At 41.1% G+C, this 17,244-nt stretch overlaps 1 protein-coding gene across 3 annotated transcripts in view; it reads right to left on the bottom strand.

The window, feature by feature from the left end:
- The window catches only part of coro6 (coronin 6), a 105,475-nt gene that overhangs the window by 86,023 nt on the left and 2,208 nt on the right, over nt 1-17,244 (bottom strand). The window contains exon 2 of one of the 3 annotated variants that reach the window (XM_034178196.1): nt 12,193-12,203. The exons of the other annotated variants lie outside the window; for them this stretch is intronic. The gene's annotated coding sequence lies outside the window, so the exon portion shown is untranslated. The remainder of the gene's footprint in view (nt 1-12,192; nt 12,204-17,244) is intronic. 3 annotated transcript variants of the gene reach the window in all.

Raw genomic sequence — 17,244 nt, 5'->3', positions numbered from 1 at the left:
ACTGCGGTTGCACATCTGGCTGTTCCTCTCGTTGCTGCAAATGCAGGAAATTTGGCATGCTTTGCAGCAGGTCATGCACAAATGCATCTCTAACTGCTGCAATGTGGATGCATCATAGATTGAGTAGGCATAAACCCTTGTGTTTATTAGTATGTTTCTATCAATGTAGAAACTGATATATGTATATATTGTTATGTATAAGATCTTAAAGTCTTCATTTACTGTAGTGTTAAGTGTTACACTACAGTAGTGTTTTATGCAAATTAGGGGTGAAGGAGTAAAGATACAGCTTGCCAACAACAATATATGAATTCAGCAGGTCAAAAATACATAAAAAAAAGGATGTTTAGTTTGCTTTTATGGTACAACCCCAATTCCAATGAAGTTGGAACATTGTGTAAAATGTAAATAAAAACAAAATACAATGATTTGCAAATCCTCTTCAACCTATATTTATTTGAATACACCACAAAGACAAGATATTTAATGTTCAAACTGATAAACTTTATTGTTTTTGTGCAAATATTTGTTCATTTTGATATGGATGCCTGCAACACATTTCAAAAAAGCTGGGAAAGTGTTATGTTTACCACTGTGTTACATCACCTTTCCTTCAACAACGTAAGAACAATATTTCTTAATGTTCAATTGCAAGGAATTTAGGGATTCCATCATCTACAGTCCATAATATAATCAGAAGATTCATAGAATCTGGAGAACTTTCTACACACAAGCGGCAAGGCCGAAAACCAACATTGAATGCCCATGACCTTCGATCCCTCAGGTGGCACTGCATTAAAAACAGACATCATTGGGTAATGGATCTTATCGCGTGGGCTCAGGAACACTTCAGAAAACCATTGTCAGTTAACACAGTTCATTGCTACATCTACAAGTGCAAGTTAAAACTCTACCATGCAAAGCGAAAGCCATACATCAACAACATCCAGAAACGCCGTAGTAAAAGCGTGTGGGTACTAGACTGGCCTGACTGCAGTCCAGACCTGTCGCCCAATGAAAATGTGCGACGCATTATGAAGTGCAAAATACGACAGAGACCCCGGAGAGTTGAACAACTGAAGCTCATTGACTGTTAGAAGGAAAGGTGATGTAACACAGTGGTAAACATACCACTGTACCAACTTTTTTGAAATGTGTTGCAGGTATCCATTTCAAAATGAGCAAATATTTGCACAAAAACAATAAAGTTTATCAGTTTGAACATTAAATATCTCGTCTTTGTGGTGTATTCAATTGAATATAGGTTGAAGAGGATTTGTAAATCACTGTATTCTGTTTTTATTTACATTTTACACAACGTCCCAACTTCATTGGAACTGGGGTTGTATTTAGTAAATGATGGAATAAATTGATTGGAACTAGATAGATAGTAACTTACGTTTTAAGAACACAATTGTTAAAATAAGTCCATTCCATCCATTTAATCTCTCTCTCTCTCTCGTTAGTGGGAGCTTAATGCTGACTGAGGTGCAGGCTGTGTGAGGTAGGTAGTTAATATAGCAAGCTGTCTCTGAAGTAACTAATTATGCATGAGTAAATAGGAGTGTATGTAGCCTGGAAGTGCTATTATTAGGTAGAGATGCCGGTCACGTTTAAGCATAAGCTGAGGTGCTAGCCTAGCTAAGTCTTGTGGGAATACCTTTTATTAGCTAGTGTAGGGGACTTCCATCACACAAAGTTTCAGAATTCACCACACCGAGTGCAAAACGTCACATATTTGTGACTTCCTGTCAGTGCCCCTGCAGGATGTGCAAATTGATGTCTGCCAACAGGAGCCCTGTCTGTGTGATGAGCAACCGTCTGTTCCTGCTGCTCCTATAATTAAGTTGTCTTGCATACTGATGTTTCCTGTCCCGTTTGTGTATTCTTGCTGTACATACAACTGAGCTGTATAAATATCTGGACTTGTGAATAAAGAAAGATATACAAACTACTGCTAAGAGCAACTAAGATGTAGAAAGAACATGAGAAATAAATGACATGCACTTGTGTTGCCAAAATGGGGAAATTGTGTGCCCTTCCTCCATCACAACTTCTACACTGGTGACCCCCGACATCTGTGTTTCAGCATTTTTAAAAGACATTCTGATGCCATCATGATGGTAACGGCAGAACCTGCTCCATCTTCTGACGGCCCGCGCCTCAGCCTTAATCCCCACAAACACCTGAACGGGGACCAAATGGCCACAGAGCAGTCGCCCTCTGCCGCAAACTGACTCACCAGCGCCCGGATGGCGGTTGTGCTGCCGTGGGTCTCCTCACCCTTCAACACAACCCAACACCTGAATTGGGTACATGGCTTCCAGGAGTGGAGCACCACACCAGCTCACCGCCACTACGAACCAGGCAGCCGGAGCGGGGATATCCCAGCACCAGCAGTTCGGGATGGACTGGTACTCACTCAGCGCAGACAGCCTAGGTCACTTCGATTACCACGGCCACAACAGTACCAGGCTGCTGCACAACATCTCAACAGGACAGGCACGCCTTTTCGTCCCCCACCACATGGATGTGACGGGCAACTTTGCGACGTCTCTACAACACAGCTGCGTCTTTTTGTCCCAGCCTGCACGGACATGGCAGGCGGCTCTACAACGTCTCCACAGGACAGCCGCGTCTCTTCTTCTCTGCTGCATGGATGCAACTGACGTCAGCAACTGGATGGACCCCTGTGGTGAGGGTCTGCACTCCAAGATCCACTGCCACTCAAAAGCTCCCCCGGCTCGCGTCCCTGTCCGCGAGCAGAGCTTTGAACACAAATGGCCCAGGCAGTCGTCAGCACAGCTGTCATGCCACAGCTCATGCCTTCACACACCCGCGCCGTTCCCTGTAGGCAATCCTCATGGCATCAGCCCCTAGGTCACCTGACTCGGCACTCTTTCTGCCCTCTCTTCCAAGAGACGTGAAGTTTATGTCCAACCTCTGCAATGCAATTGTACACAGCCGGGGTTTGAAGCTCCACCCGACCATGGCATCTCACCCCCACACTGTGTGAGCGCTTTCGTCGCTCTACGAAAGCCTCTCTGAGAACCAGGTTTAAGAACAGTCATGGGGTACACTGCCCCACGTCTCCAGTCAGCAGAATATGTTTTATTTATGCAGCCCTACATGGCAATGTGCTGAGAGATGCAAAGGGGCCTGCAAAATGGATGCAAAAAATTAAACGTTTAAATTTTTTGCGGACCTTCGGCGTAGAACAATGGATGCAGTGCTCCACACAAGTCTACACAACACTGCGCTACTGTACCATGCCTCCGCAATTGCACACAACCTTTGCCAGTCCGACAATTTTTTATTTTTTTTTTATTTATTTTTTTTAAATCGGTACATACCTGCATTGCTAGATTTTATTCATCACGCTGGACTCTACTGAGCTTTGCTTGCAGTGACAAGGATGAGGCGGGGCTCCCTGCACGCAACTCTCCACAGAGGAATGCTGGAGCTCTGACGGAGTAATAATCGGGTTCTTGGTCACCTCCTTGACAAAAGCCCTTCTCCCCTGATCGTTCAGTTTAGACATGTAGCCAGCTCTAGGAAGAGTCTTGGTGGATTTGAACTGCTTCCATTTACAGATGGAGGCATCTGTGCTCATTGGGACCTTCAAAGCAGCAGAAATGTTTCTGTACCCTTTCCCAGATTTGTGTCTTGAGACAAGACTGTCTCAGAGGTCTACAGACAATTCCTTTGACTTCATGCTTGGCTTGTGCTCTGACATGCACCGTCAACTGTGGGACCTTATATGTAGACGGGTGTGTGTCCAAATCATGTCCAATCAACTGAATTTACCCCAGGTGGACTCCATTTAAGCTGTAGAAACATCTCAAGCATTATCAGTGGAAACAGGATGCACCTGAGCTCAATTTTGAGCTTCATGGCAAAGGCTGTGAATACTGATGTACATCTCCCATCCCTGGTTCTCAAGACCAGGTACTTAAGTGGCTCTGCTCCCCCCCATATGCATCTATAGTAATGGTAAATGCCACACTAGCTGAACCATTTATGTACATTAATACACATACGAGGTCTGTGAGAAAAGTATCCGACCTTATTATATTTTTAAAAAACCATATGGATTTGAATCACGTGTGATTACATCAGCCAAGCTTGAACCCTCGTGGGCATGCGAGAGTTTTTTCACGCCTGTCGGTGACGTCATTCGCCTGTGAGCACGCCTTGTGGAAGGAGTGGTCCAGCCCCCTCGTTGGAATTCCTTTGTCTGAGAAGTTTTTGAGAGACTGGCGCTGTACTTGATCAAAATTTTTTCAAAAACTGTGAGGCACATCCGAGTGGACACCATTCGAGAAATTCAGCTGGTTTTCGGTGAAAATTTTAACGGCTGATGAGAGATTTTGGATTGTTTCTATCGCTTTAAGGACTTCCCATGGAGCGGGACGTCGCGCAGCGCTCCGAGGTGACGTCGTCATCCTGTTTCAAGCTGAAAACCTCCAAATTTAAGCCTCTGTTGACCCAGGACGTCGTGAGAGAACAGAGAACTTTCAGAAGAGGTCGGAATCAGCAGACAAGACAATAGGTATGTAGTGCGTGAGTGAACGTGGTGTGTGTGTGACCCCCATCTGCAATTCCTGATCAGTCTACACCATCGTACTCAAAAAATAAAAATAAAAAAAAGAGACAAGAACGAAAGACAAGCGGTTTGACCCCCTAAGTGAGCAAAGATAAAGTGTGGCATTAACAGCAGGGCAGGAGACAGTAGTTGGCAGACTGCATCTATTTTTTTTTTTTTAAGATATTTAGGTGTACCTTAGTATACACTAGTAGAGTTCCACCTTAGATTTGGAATGTACAGTAGTGTTCAGAATAATAGTAGTGCTATGTGACTAAAAAGATTAATCCAGGTTTTGAGTATATTTCTTATTGTTACATGGGAAACAAGGTACCAGTAGATTCTCACAAATCCAACAAGACCAAGCATTCATGATATGCACACTCTTAAGGGTATGAAACTGGGCTATTAGTAAAAAAAAAAAAAGAAAAAAAAGAAAAGGGGGTGTTCACAATAATAGTAGTGTGGCATTCAGTCAGTGTTTGTCAATTTTGTGGAACAAACAGGTGTGAATCAGGTGTCCCCTATTTAAGGATGAAGCCAGCACCTGTTGAACATGCTTTTCTCTTTGAAAGCCTGAGGAAAATGGGACGTTCAAGACATTGTTCAGAAGAACAGTGTAGTTTGATTAAAAAGTTGATTGGCGAGGGGAAAACATACGCAGGTGCAAAAAATTATACGCTGTTCATCTACAATGATTTCCAATGCTTTAACATTGACAAAAAAAACCAGAGACGCGTGGAAGAAAACAGAAAACAACATCAAAATGGATAGAAGAATAACCAGAATGGCAAAGGCTCACCCATTGATCAGTTCCAGGATGATCAAAGACAGTCTGGAGTTACCTGTAAGCGCTGACAGTTAGAAGACGCCTGTGTGAAGCTAATTTATTTGCAAGAATCTCCCACAAAGTCCCTCTGTTAAATAAAAGATGTGCAGAAGAGGTTACAATTTGCCAAAGAACATCAACTGACCTAAAGAGAAATGGAGGAATATTTTGTGGACTGATGAGAGTAAAATTGTTCTTTTTGGGTCCAAGGGCCACAGACAGTTTGTGAGACAACCCCCAAACACTGAATTCAAGCCACAGTTCACAGTGAAGCATGGTGGTGCAAGCATCATGATATGGGCATGTTTCTCCTACTATGGTGTTGGGCCTATATATCGCATACCAGATATCATGGATCAGTTTGGATATGTCAAAATACTTGAAGAGGTCATGTTGCCTTATGCTGAAGAGGACATGCCCTTGAAATGGGTGTTTCAACAAGACAATGACCCCAAGCACACTAGTAAACGAGCAAAATCTTGCTTCCAAACCAACAAAATTAATGCCTCGCAGATGTGAAGAAATCATGAAAAACTGTGGTTATACAACTAAATACTAGTTTAGTGATTCAAAGGATTGCTAAAAAGCAGTTTGAACAGAATAGTTTTGAGTTTGTAGCATCAACAGCAGATGCTACTATTATTGTGAACAGCTCCTTTTCTACTTTTTTTTTTTACTAATAGCTCAATTTCATAGCCTTAAGAGTGTGCATATCATGAATATCATGGTCTTGTTGGATTTGTGAGAATCTACTGGTACCTTGTTTCCCATGTAACAATAAGAAATATACTCACAACCTGGATTAAGCTTTAGTCACATAGCATTACTATTATTCTGAACACTACTGTATAATACAACCCCTGGCAAAAATTATGGAATCACCGGCCTTGGAGGATGTTCATTCAGTTGTTTAATTTTGTAGAAAAAAAGCAGATCACAGACATGACACAAAACTAAAGTCATTTCAAATAGCAACTTTCTGGCTTTAAGAAACACTATAACAAATCAGGGGAAAAAAAATTGTGGCAGTCAGTAACGGTTACTTTTTTAGACCAAGCAGAGGGAAAAAAATATGGACTCACTCAATTCTGAGGAATAAATTATGGAATCACCATGTAAATTTTCATCCCCAAAACTAACACCTGCATCAAATCAGATCTGCTCGTTAGTCTGCATCTAAAAAGGAGTGATCACACCTTGGAGAGCTGTTGCACCAAGTGGACTGACATGAATCATGGCTCCAACACGAGAGATGTCAATTGAAACAAAGGAGAGGATTATCAAACTCTTAAAAGAGGGTAAATCATCACACAATGTTGCAAAAGATGTTGGTTGTTCACAGTCAGCTGTGTCTAAACTCTGGACCAAATACAAACAACATGGGAAGGTTGTTAAAGGCAAACATACTGGTAGACCAAGGAAGACATCAAAGTGTCAAGACAGAAAACTTAAAGCAATGTCTCAAAAATCGAAAATGCACAACAAAACAAATGAGGAACGAATGGGACGAAACTGGACTCAACGTCTGTGACCGAACTGTAAGAAACCGCCTAAAGGAAATGGGATTTACATACAGAAAAGCTAAACGAAAGCCATCAGTAACACAAACAGAAAAAACAAGGTTACAGTGGGCTAAGGAAAAGCAATCGTGGACTGTGGATGAAAGTCATATTCAGTGATGAATCTCGAATGTGCATTGGGCAAGGTGATGATGCTGGAACTTTTGTTTGGTGCCCTTCCAATGAGATTTATAAAGATGACTGCCTGAAGAGAACATGTAAATTTCCACAGTCATTGATGATATGGGGCTGCATGTCAGGTAAAGGCACTGGGGAGATGGCTGTCATTACATCATCAATAAATGCACAAGTTTACATTGATATTTTGGACACTTATCCCATCAACTGAAAGGATGTTTGGGGATGATGAAATCATTTTTCAAGATAATGCATCTTGCGATAGAGCAAAAACTGTGAAAACATTCCTTGCAAAAAGACACATAGGGTCAATGTCATGGCCTGCAAATAGTCCAGATCTTAATCCAACTGAAAATCTTTGGTGGAAGTTGAAGAAAATGGTCCATGACAAGGCTCCAACCTGCAAAGCTGATCTGGCAACAGCAATCAGAGAAAGTTGGAGCCAGATTGATGAAGAGTACTGTTTGTCACTCATTAAGTCCATGCCTCAGAGACTGCAAGCTGTTATAAAAGCCAGAGGTGGTGCAACAAAATACTAGTGATGTGTTGGAGCGTTCTTTTGTTTTTCATGATTCCATAATTTTTCCTCAGAATTGAGTGAGTCCATATTAGGGTTGCAGCTATCGATTATTTTAGTAATCGAGTATTCTATCGATTATTCGAGTAATCGGATAAAAAGTACTTTTGCGTTTTTAAACAACATCGATAGTCCAGGGCTCTCCTTAAGCAATGGCACAATGTCACTGCGCCAAAGTGTTGGCATTTTGCTGAAATGGCGATGGGATGTGGCTTTGTTTTGTTTTCTCCAACTTGTAAAATGTAACCATTTTTAATTTTTTTTTTTTTTTTTTTAAGGTTGATGTGGCCCTGTGCCAGACTAGCGTCCTGTCCTGGGTGTACCCCGCCTCGCGCTCTATGACTGCTGGGATAGGCTCCAGCCCCCGCGACCCTTAACTGGACTAAGCGGTAGAAGATGGATGGATGGACTGGGTCCCTGTGTGATTTTTTTTTTCCCTTTTTCTCTGCAATTCAGCAGATGCATTTCAGCTGGAGGTTGAACATGCAGCCTCGTGGTCAGTTTTTTTTATTATTATTTTATTTAAGTCACCGTGTTTGTGAAGTGTTGTCCAAAAAAAGCAAAAAATTAAAAAGTCAAACAGTGTGAGTCTGAGGGAAACACAGAAGAAAGAGTGCACTTCTGCTGGTTGTCAATGTACAACCCCTGGCAAAAATTATGGAATCACCGGCCTTGGAGGATGTTCATTCAGTTGTTTAATTTTGTAGAAAAATAAAGCAGATCACAGACATGACACAAAACTAAAGTCATTTCAAATGGCAACTTTCTGGCTTTAAGAAACACTATAAGAAATCAGGAAAAAAAATTGTGGCAGTCAGTAACATTTACTTTTTTAGATCAAGCAGAGGGAAAAAAATATGGAATCATGAACAACAAAAGAACGCTTCAACACATCACTAGTATTTTGTGGCACCACCTCTGGCTTTTATAACAGCTTGCAGTCTCTGAGGCATGGACTTAATGAGTGACAAACAGTACTCTTCATCAATCTGGCTCCAACTTTCTGATTGCTGTTGCCAGATCAGCTTTGCAGGTTGGAGCCTTGTCATGGACCATTTTCTTCAACTTCCACCAAAGATTTTCAATTGGATTAAGATCAGGACTATTTGCAGGCCATGACATTGACCCTCTGTGTCTTTTTGCAAGGAATGTTTGCAGTTTTTGCTCTATGGCAAGATGCATTATCATCTTGAAAAATTATTTCATCATCCCCAAACATCCTTTCAATTGATGGGATAAGACAAGTGTCCAAAATATCAACGTAAACTTGTGCATTTATTGATGATGTAATGACAGCCATCTCCCCAGTGCCTTTACCTGACATGCAGACTTTCATCCAGTCATCCACAATCCACGATTGCTTTTCCTTAGCCCATTGTAACCTTGTTTTTTTCTGTTTAGGTGTTAATGATGGCTTTCGTTTAGGTTTTCTGTATGTAAATCCCATTTCCTTTAGAAGATTTCTTACAGTTCGGTCACAGACGTTGAGTCCAGTTTCCTCCCATTCGTTCCTCATTTGTTTTATTGTGCATTTTCGGTTTTTGAGACATATTGCTTTAAGTTTTCTGTCTTGACACTTTGATGTCTTCCTTGGACTACCAGTATGTTTGCCTTTAACAACTTTCCCATGTTTGTATTTGGTCCAAAGTTTAGACACAGCTGACTGTGAACAACCAACATCTTTTGCAACATTGCGTGATGATTTACCCTCTTAAGAGTTTGATCCTCTCCTTTGTTTCAATTGACATCTCTCGTGTTGGGGCCATGATTCATGTCAGTCCACTTGGTGCAACAGCTCTCCAAGGTGTGATCACTCCTTTTTAGATGCAGACTAACGAGCAGATCTGATTTGATGCAGGTGTTAGTTTTGGGGATGAAAATTTACAGGGTGATTCCATAATTTATTCCTCAGAATTGAGTGAGTCCATATTTTTTTCCCTCTGCTTGGTCTAAAAAAGTAACCGTTACTGACTGCCACAATTTTTTTTCCTGATTTCTTATATATTACCCCATATTACCCCATTAGAGCGCTTCGCTCTCAGACTGCGGGCTTACTTGTAGTTCCTAGGGTTTGTAAGAGTAGAATGGGAGGCAGAGCCTTCAGCTTTCAGGCTCCTCTCCTGTGGAACCAGCTCCCAATTCAGATCAGGGAGACAGATACCCTCTCTACTTTTAAGATTAGGCTTAAAACTTTCCTTTTCGCTAAGGCTTATAGTTAGGGCTGGATCGGGTGACCCTGGACCATCCCTTGGTTATGCTGCTTTAGACGTAGATTGTGGGGGGGGTTCCCATGATGCACTGTTTCTTTCTCTTTTTGCTCCGTATGCATCACTCTGCATTTAATCATTAGTGATCGATCTCTGCCCCCCTTCACGGCATGTCTTTTTCCTGGTTTTTTCCCTCAGCCCCAACCAGTCTCAGCAGAAGACTGCCCCTCCCTGAGCCTGGTTTTGCTGGAGGTTTCTTCCTGTTAAAAGGGAGTTTTTCCTTTTTCCTTCCCACTGTTGCCAAGTGCTTGCTCATAGGGGGTCGTTTTGACCGTTGGGGTTTTTCATAATTATTGTATGGCCTTGCCTTACAATATGGAGCGCCTTGGGGCAACTGTTGGTTGTGATTTGGCGCTATATAAGAAAAAAGTTGATTGATTATAGTGTTTCTTAAGGCCAGAAAGTTGCCATTTGAAATGACTTTAGTTTTGTGTCATGTCTGTGATCTGCTTTTTTTCTACAAAATTAAACAACTGAATGAACATCCTCCAAGGCCAGTGATTCCATAATTATTGCCAGGGGTTGTAGTCAGGGCCAGCGCTGTGACTCGCCCGGTCTGAGAGCCCCTCACACCGTGCAGAGAGCAGTCCCTCCCCACGTAGAGCAGACTGTGTGTTTTTTAAAACGAGACAAACACTGTGCATTTAAAGCGAAGCAGTGTAAGTCTATTTCAGATGATCAGCGTGGACCATCTATCTCTTAAAAGGCTTTATTTTACTCTATGTGTCACGCTGGAAAGCGGTAGCTATCGTTGCTACTTTCATTAGCTGTTATGCTCCAGTCTTCTTCTGTTTTTTTTTTTTACTCCTGTGGACGTTGCAGCGCCACACACAGGCCTGGCATATGTACTACAACATTAAACGAAGCTTCGAGGCACAGAATTTGCCTCGAACATTTTTTGTAATCGAATTACTCGACTAATCCTTTCAGCCCTAGTCCATATTTTTTTTTCCCTCTGCTTGGTCTTAAAAAAAGTAACCATGGCATCCCAGAGGTGACATGAAGTTATCAAATAAACAGAGGACATGGCCATAAGACATACTGCCCAACAGAATGTAACAAAAATATTTTATAGATCATTAACATAATTAGTTCTCTCTTTAATACGAGGGGCAACTGAGAGGTTCTGAGCCAAACACAGAAAATTAGGGTGTGGTTCTCCATCTTTTTCATTCTGAAAAAAGATTTCTCAGCATTAAACCCAGTGAGTCAAAATTTCACACATTCAAGAAATGACTTTGTGATGGGTCATCGACATGCTTGTTTTTCATTTTTTAAAAAGTTAATGATTTCAGACCACCAACTGCAGCCAAGAAATTTCATACACATTTGAAAAGGAACAGCAAAACATGTCAAGGTCCAAAGGGATTGCTTTTTAAAGACAGCATTTATAGTTCTAAATACAGATAGCATCACTTTCTATGACATCAGCACTGCGATTTGCAATTTCTTGATCATCAAATAATCCGTTAACTATTGTACATTTAAATTAGTAAGCTTTAAATATGGGGCAGCATGGTGTCTTTGTGGGTTTGCTTCAGACCTGGTCCATTCTGTGTGGTGTTTGTATGTCCTCCCTGTGTCTTCAAGGGTTCACACTCTGTACGCCAGCTTCTTCCGACTTCCAAAAACATGCAGGTTAGGTGAATTGGTGACTAAACGGACAGCAGATGTGAATGACAGTGTGACTGCATTTGTCTGTGTGTGTGTGTGTGTGTGTGTGTGTGTGTGTGTGTGTGTGTGTGTGTGTGTGTGTGTGTGTGTGTGTGTGTGTCAGCCCTGCGATAGACGGGCGGCCTGTCCAGGTTGTGCCCTGCCTCTCCCCCAATGACCACTGAGATATGCATCACCTCGCCCATTACCCTTGAGTGGAATAAGCGGATTTAAATTATTGATGGCTGGAACTATAAATATGAATGCCTCTTTATACAGCATGGAATATTCCAATTGATGGAATTAAGTTTAAAAGGTTTTGAATGGCTAACTGGCATAATTAGGGACTAACTGGAGAACCTTTCGATGCATCTCGCTTCTTGGCAAGAGATTGGAGGTACATCTGGTATCAAAAACGATCCCACAAGCAACTGTTGACCAGTGGTGGACACAGTTCCGCTAACCGTTAATTAGCGAAACCAACTTTTTTGTTAGCTAATTAGATTATCAACTAACTTTGAAAACCATCAGTGGACCAATTAACTTCCGCTAAATACAGTTCTGATAACTTAGACCGCCAACATCTTTTTGCGGGTATAGTGAATAAAGCTTAACAGTTAAAAACATTTGTAAAGCCTGAAATCATACATTTTAGTTCCTATCTGTTAAGTGTTTTGTAGCAGACAGACAGCCATGAGAGGTAGCGCTCAATCCTCTGCCAGCAGAGGAGACCTGGCTACCAGAGAGAAAGAAAGAGCAGAAGAAAAAAAAATTAATCTGTTAATTTCAATAACTTGTCCAGAATTAGTTTGTTTAAAATTTTAACCATAAGTCAAAACTGCCTTGCTGTGCATGTCTCCTGCAAGACTGTATGGTGTGAAAATAAATGATCCCCCCCCCGCCTTTTTTTCTCCTCTCTGATCACTAGATCTGTTTTGCTGAGAGAAGGCTGATCTTAGACAGAAGCACTGGCTCGTTATTTGTGATTGCTTTTGAATTTACTCAGAAGTATCAGTAGCTGCCAGTGTAAAGTAAGTCCCTTCGGCTGCTCCCTTGTTTTTGCACTCGGGGTCGCCACAGCAAATCCAAGGTGGATCTGCATGTTTAATTGGCACAGGTTTTACGCCGGATGCCCTTCCTGACGCAACTCCACATTACATGGAGAAATGTGGCAGGGGTGGGATTTGAACCTGGAACCTTCTGCAGTGAAACCAAGCGCATTATCCACTTGGCCACCACCCCTGCAGTGTACTGGAGTCAATACTAAAAGTTATCAGTTTAGCTTTTAGCTGGAACTTCCGCAAATTTTTTTTTAAGGGTTTATCAGTTTAGCTTTATAAAAGTTTACTTTTTAGTTAGTGGATTAATGGTTATCGAAGCTAACTGTTTGGTTAGCTGTGCCCACTGCTGTTGACCAGCCTACTACTTAAACATAAAAAGCTTGGTAGCATATAAACTACCTTTTTTGAGGAGAAAGGCCTATTTTGTCCTCAAGGTCTAACAGAACCTCCAAAACAGACATAAAAAGTCTTAAGCAGCTTTCATACCGGGCCAACGTAGAGTTGCATAATGCGACGTACCGACAACACCAAGCTTATGCTGAACTTTGCTGGCAATCAAGCCTCAAAACTACAGAAGAAGAGGTGGACCAAGTTTCCACCCTGCGCGCAACATACGCAGCCATTCCTGCATACTAGATATGCAGCAAAATGCAATTCTACACAGGCCCGGGGTGAAAGGGGCTTTAGTTTTTGCCAGGGGTGGCGAAGTTCGGTCCTCGAGAGCCACATTCCTGACACTCTTAGTTGTCTCCCTGCTCCAACACACCTGAATCCAATGAAAGGACACTCTTAGTTGTCTCCCTGCTCCAACACACCTGAATCCAATGAAAGGCTCATTAAAAGTCTGCTAATGAGTCTTTCATTGGATTCAGGTGTGTTGGAGCAGGGAGACAACTAAGAGTGTCAGGAATGTGGCTCTCGAGAATCGAACTTGGCCACCCCTGGTCTTTGCTTTGCTGATCAACTGTAAATGTGTTCATTTTTTTATGTCAATTTTGGACTGATAGCAGTCTCCCATGTCAGTGACTGAATGCCATCTTAAAAAGGTGGGTGATGTCATTCCTATCTGATGCCTCAAATTTCCTTAGTTGTGATCTGTGGTTCCCATTGACCTGCAAAAAAAAGTTCAAGAATTTCTGGGCATTGATTTGTGTCCCCTTCCTCAATTATGTAAAGTCTATTTCATTTATTAATTTACATACAATTCTGCATTTAAGGCTTGCAACACATTAATAACAATAACAAAGTTGGGACGCTAAAACATTTATCACTTTGTAATGCTGGCATTCCTTCTCACAACAGTTCAGATGTGTTGGCATTAAGGACACAAAATGAAGTGTTCCAGGTGTCATTCTTCCTGCAACCATGTCTTCAGGTGTGCAACAGTACAGGGAATGTCATTGCATTTTGTGTTTCAAAATTCTCCACTCTACTAGGGACATATCAGGTCTGCAGGTAGGCCAGTCAAGCACTCTTATACGCTTCTTCCACAGCCATAACTTTGTAATGTGTGCAGAAAGGGGTTTTACACTGGCTTAAAAAAAAAAAAAAAATTAATGCATGGACATCCCTGGAAAAGGCATTATCTTGAGGCATCATATGTTGCTCTAAAATCATACTTTTCTGCATTAATCATAGAAGTGTATATTACCTTTGCTAAGGGCACTGACAATTCCATACCATGACAGACCCGGGCTGTTGTTACTGATAACAGTCTGACAGTGGCCTTTGGTCTGGAGCACATGGCGCCCATTTCTTACAAAAAAAATAAAAATAAAAATAAATAAATAAATTAAAAAAAGATCTGGAATACTGAGTCATCTGACCCCAATACACATTTCCACAATGTGATAGTCCAGCCCAGATGCTGCCAAGCCTAGAGATGAGACCCCCCCCACTTCTGGACAAGGTTAACATAAGGCTTATTTTCAGCGCAGTCCAATTTTAAGTGGCATTTGTAAATGTAACTGTATTGTGTTTGACAAATGTTTCCTAAAGTAATTCCCTTGCCCATATGGTTGCTGCCCTGACCCAACTTTTTGGTAATGTGTTAAAGGCCTGAAATGCAAAAATGGACATAAATTAAATTAAGGTGACCACGCAGAACATGAAATATCTTGGGTTCATATTATCTGCACTGGAGTCGAAGTCAAAGAATTACTGCAGGTTTTTGGTGTTTGAATTTGCACTTTTCCATACATCCCAACTTCTGATTTAGAGTTGTAGACTGTACAGGTGCTGGTAATTTTTTTGAGATGGTTCTCAAGGAGAAATCACCACTTATGGAGATCCAAAATGTCTTGCCTTCGCTTAATTCTTTTGATTCCCCCACCCCCACTCTTAAATGCAAGAAAACTGAATGTGCAATAGAAGAAAATTGAGTTTGAATGTTTTCAGCCAAGGTGTATTAAAACCTTTGCCCAAGACTGTAAATCTGCTAATATCCGTTAAATGCAATAAATCCTCAGGCTCAATTTTACACATATGCAAAAGAACCACAAAGAGTATGCTACAGATACAACATGAAGACATCAGCTAAAAGTAATTTTGATTTAACTAAAGATAAAACGATATACAAATAAGACTCTGCAACTTAAACTGTAATATTTGCAGTTAAAAATATGTAATTTTGCCCTGACAAACTAATGAATTGACCCAAATCTCTTTCAAAGGCTGGTCAGCTGCTGCTTCTTCTGAACATGATACGTGTGGCTCAGAACTAAACCCCAACACTGGGACATGTAGCTATAGTGGACTGATGACAACAGGGCAGAAGCTCCCATTTTATCCTGGAAACTTTCCATTGTCAACAGACTGCATTCCGCCAGCTTTGCTTGGTAAGACCAAGCGCGCCGTTACAAAGTAAATTTCACAAACAATAGAATGCACTGAAAACTGTTGTGGGAAATCTGAATAACACTGAAATTGTGAATTTTTGTACTTCTTGGACTTAGCAGTTTCTATCCTCCTGTTGGTTCCAACATGTGGGCCTGGGTCTAATCGGCAGGAACATTTGGACAAGCCCCGCCACCTGATGGTGTTTTGGCCTCCAAATAAACAAAGATATCAATAAGCAGTGTTGCCACAGTTACTTTGGAAAAAGTAATCCAATTACTGATTACTCCTTGAAAAAGTAACTTGGGCACTTTACTGATTACTCAGTTTTAAAAGTAACTAAGTTAGAGTACTAGTTACTTTATTAGCTACTTTCAGCAGCTCCCGCCAACTCAACATGAAAATAACCCATTTTGCCAGTACTCACTTTATAGTCACCCTTTCATAACTTCAATGAACATAAATACTTGTTTTATAAAAAAATTAAGACATCTTTCTTGACCTCATATTTAACTGTTGACATCACTGTAACTGTAAAACTTGCAATTACTAACCTACATTGTTTATAAATGTAACTATTAAATTCATTCTAACATTTAAATTCTCTCTAAACATTTTAGTTGTTGAAAGTATTATTATAAGTAGTATTAGTATTAAAAAGAAAAAGCTTCAAAAGTGGACCTTTAATCTAGGGGTGTTGTGGGGGCCACGTCCCTGCCCCAGTCCATGCCCCCTTTCCGTCTGGATTCGCCCCTGCTTTGGCATTTAAGCAGGAAGAATAGATAATGTTTATTTATGCAGAAAACATGACCAGACTGGCAGGTAAGAAATTCTTATCAGTGTTTTTTTTTTTACGTCATGTCATCCTCAGAAAGAGTTTAGGCGCATGTGGGTGAAAAAAGTGTTAGTTGTTACAGCGTCTTGGATCAGCTGTTTTTAGTAAGAACACACACAGTGGCTCAGAGTTTTAAATAAAGGGGAAAACAAGCGTAAAAATATCTTTGTAAAGCTCAGTGCAGGTGTGCTGTCGTCACCGCACTTTGAGAGATGAGGACTGTTTTTTCCAACTCTGAGAGGCTGCTGAAAACCGTGGATGAAAAGCTCGCAGTTCGCTGAAAGTGTGCAGTTCAGTCGAACCCCGACCTCCTGCCCACGGGCCAAGTTTAATGCTGCGATCGACCCGCACTGCAAAAATAATAGTAACGCACAGAGACTCAAAGAAACAACTTTAATCTAATTACTGATTTGGAAAGATTAACACATTAGATTACTCGTTACTGAAAAAAGTGGTCAGATTAGAGTAATGTGCTGGGTTAATTGGGTTTTAAAAAGGAATGGTTTGCACCATGTGTCATGCTTAGTTATATTATGGGCTAATATACGTCACCACATGCCATAGATTCCAACGTATGTCAACACTGTTTGACATTTACTTTGGGGACCAAGCATTCAACACAGTCACAACTATTCCATTTATTAATCCTATTCGTTCAACCAATAATCTGCACCACTTTTTACCAAAATTGGAGCAACTTTAACTCTTGACTCCTGTACAAACTGAAACTGACCTTTGTCACTATTCTTAATGTTATCCCCTGTACAATTCTTCTTTGACCCCTCCCTGGCCACCATATTGGATTTTCAAGTGGCCAGCACTTTTTTCTCAAACACTGATTTATGAAGAACATTAATGCCAAATCTGATGCGTGTATCACCATGTGAAGGATTGTTTCAGTTATC

The sequence above is a fragment of the Thalassophryne amazonica genome, chromosome 9 (genome assembly GCF_902500255.1).
Source record: "Thalassophryne amazonica chromosome 9, fThaAma1.1, whole genome shotgun sequence".
In the NCBI taxonomy this organism is placed as follows: domain Eukaryota; kingdom Metazoa; phylum Chordata; class Actinopteri; order Batrachoidiformes; family Batrachoididae; genus Thalassophryne; species Thalassophryne amazonica.
This window is presented reverse-complemented; position numbering and strand designations above follow the sequence as displayed.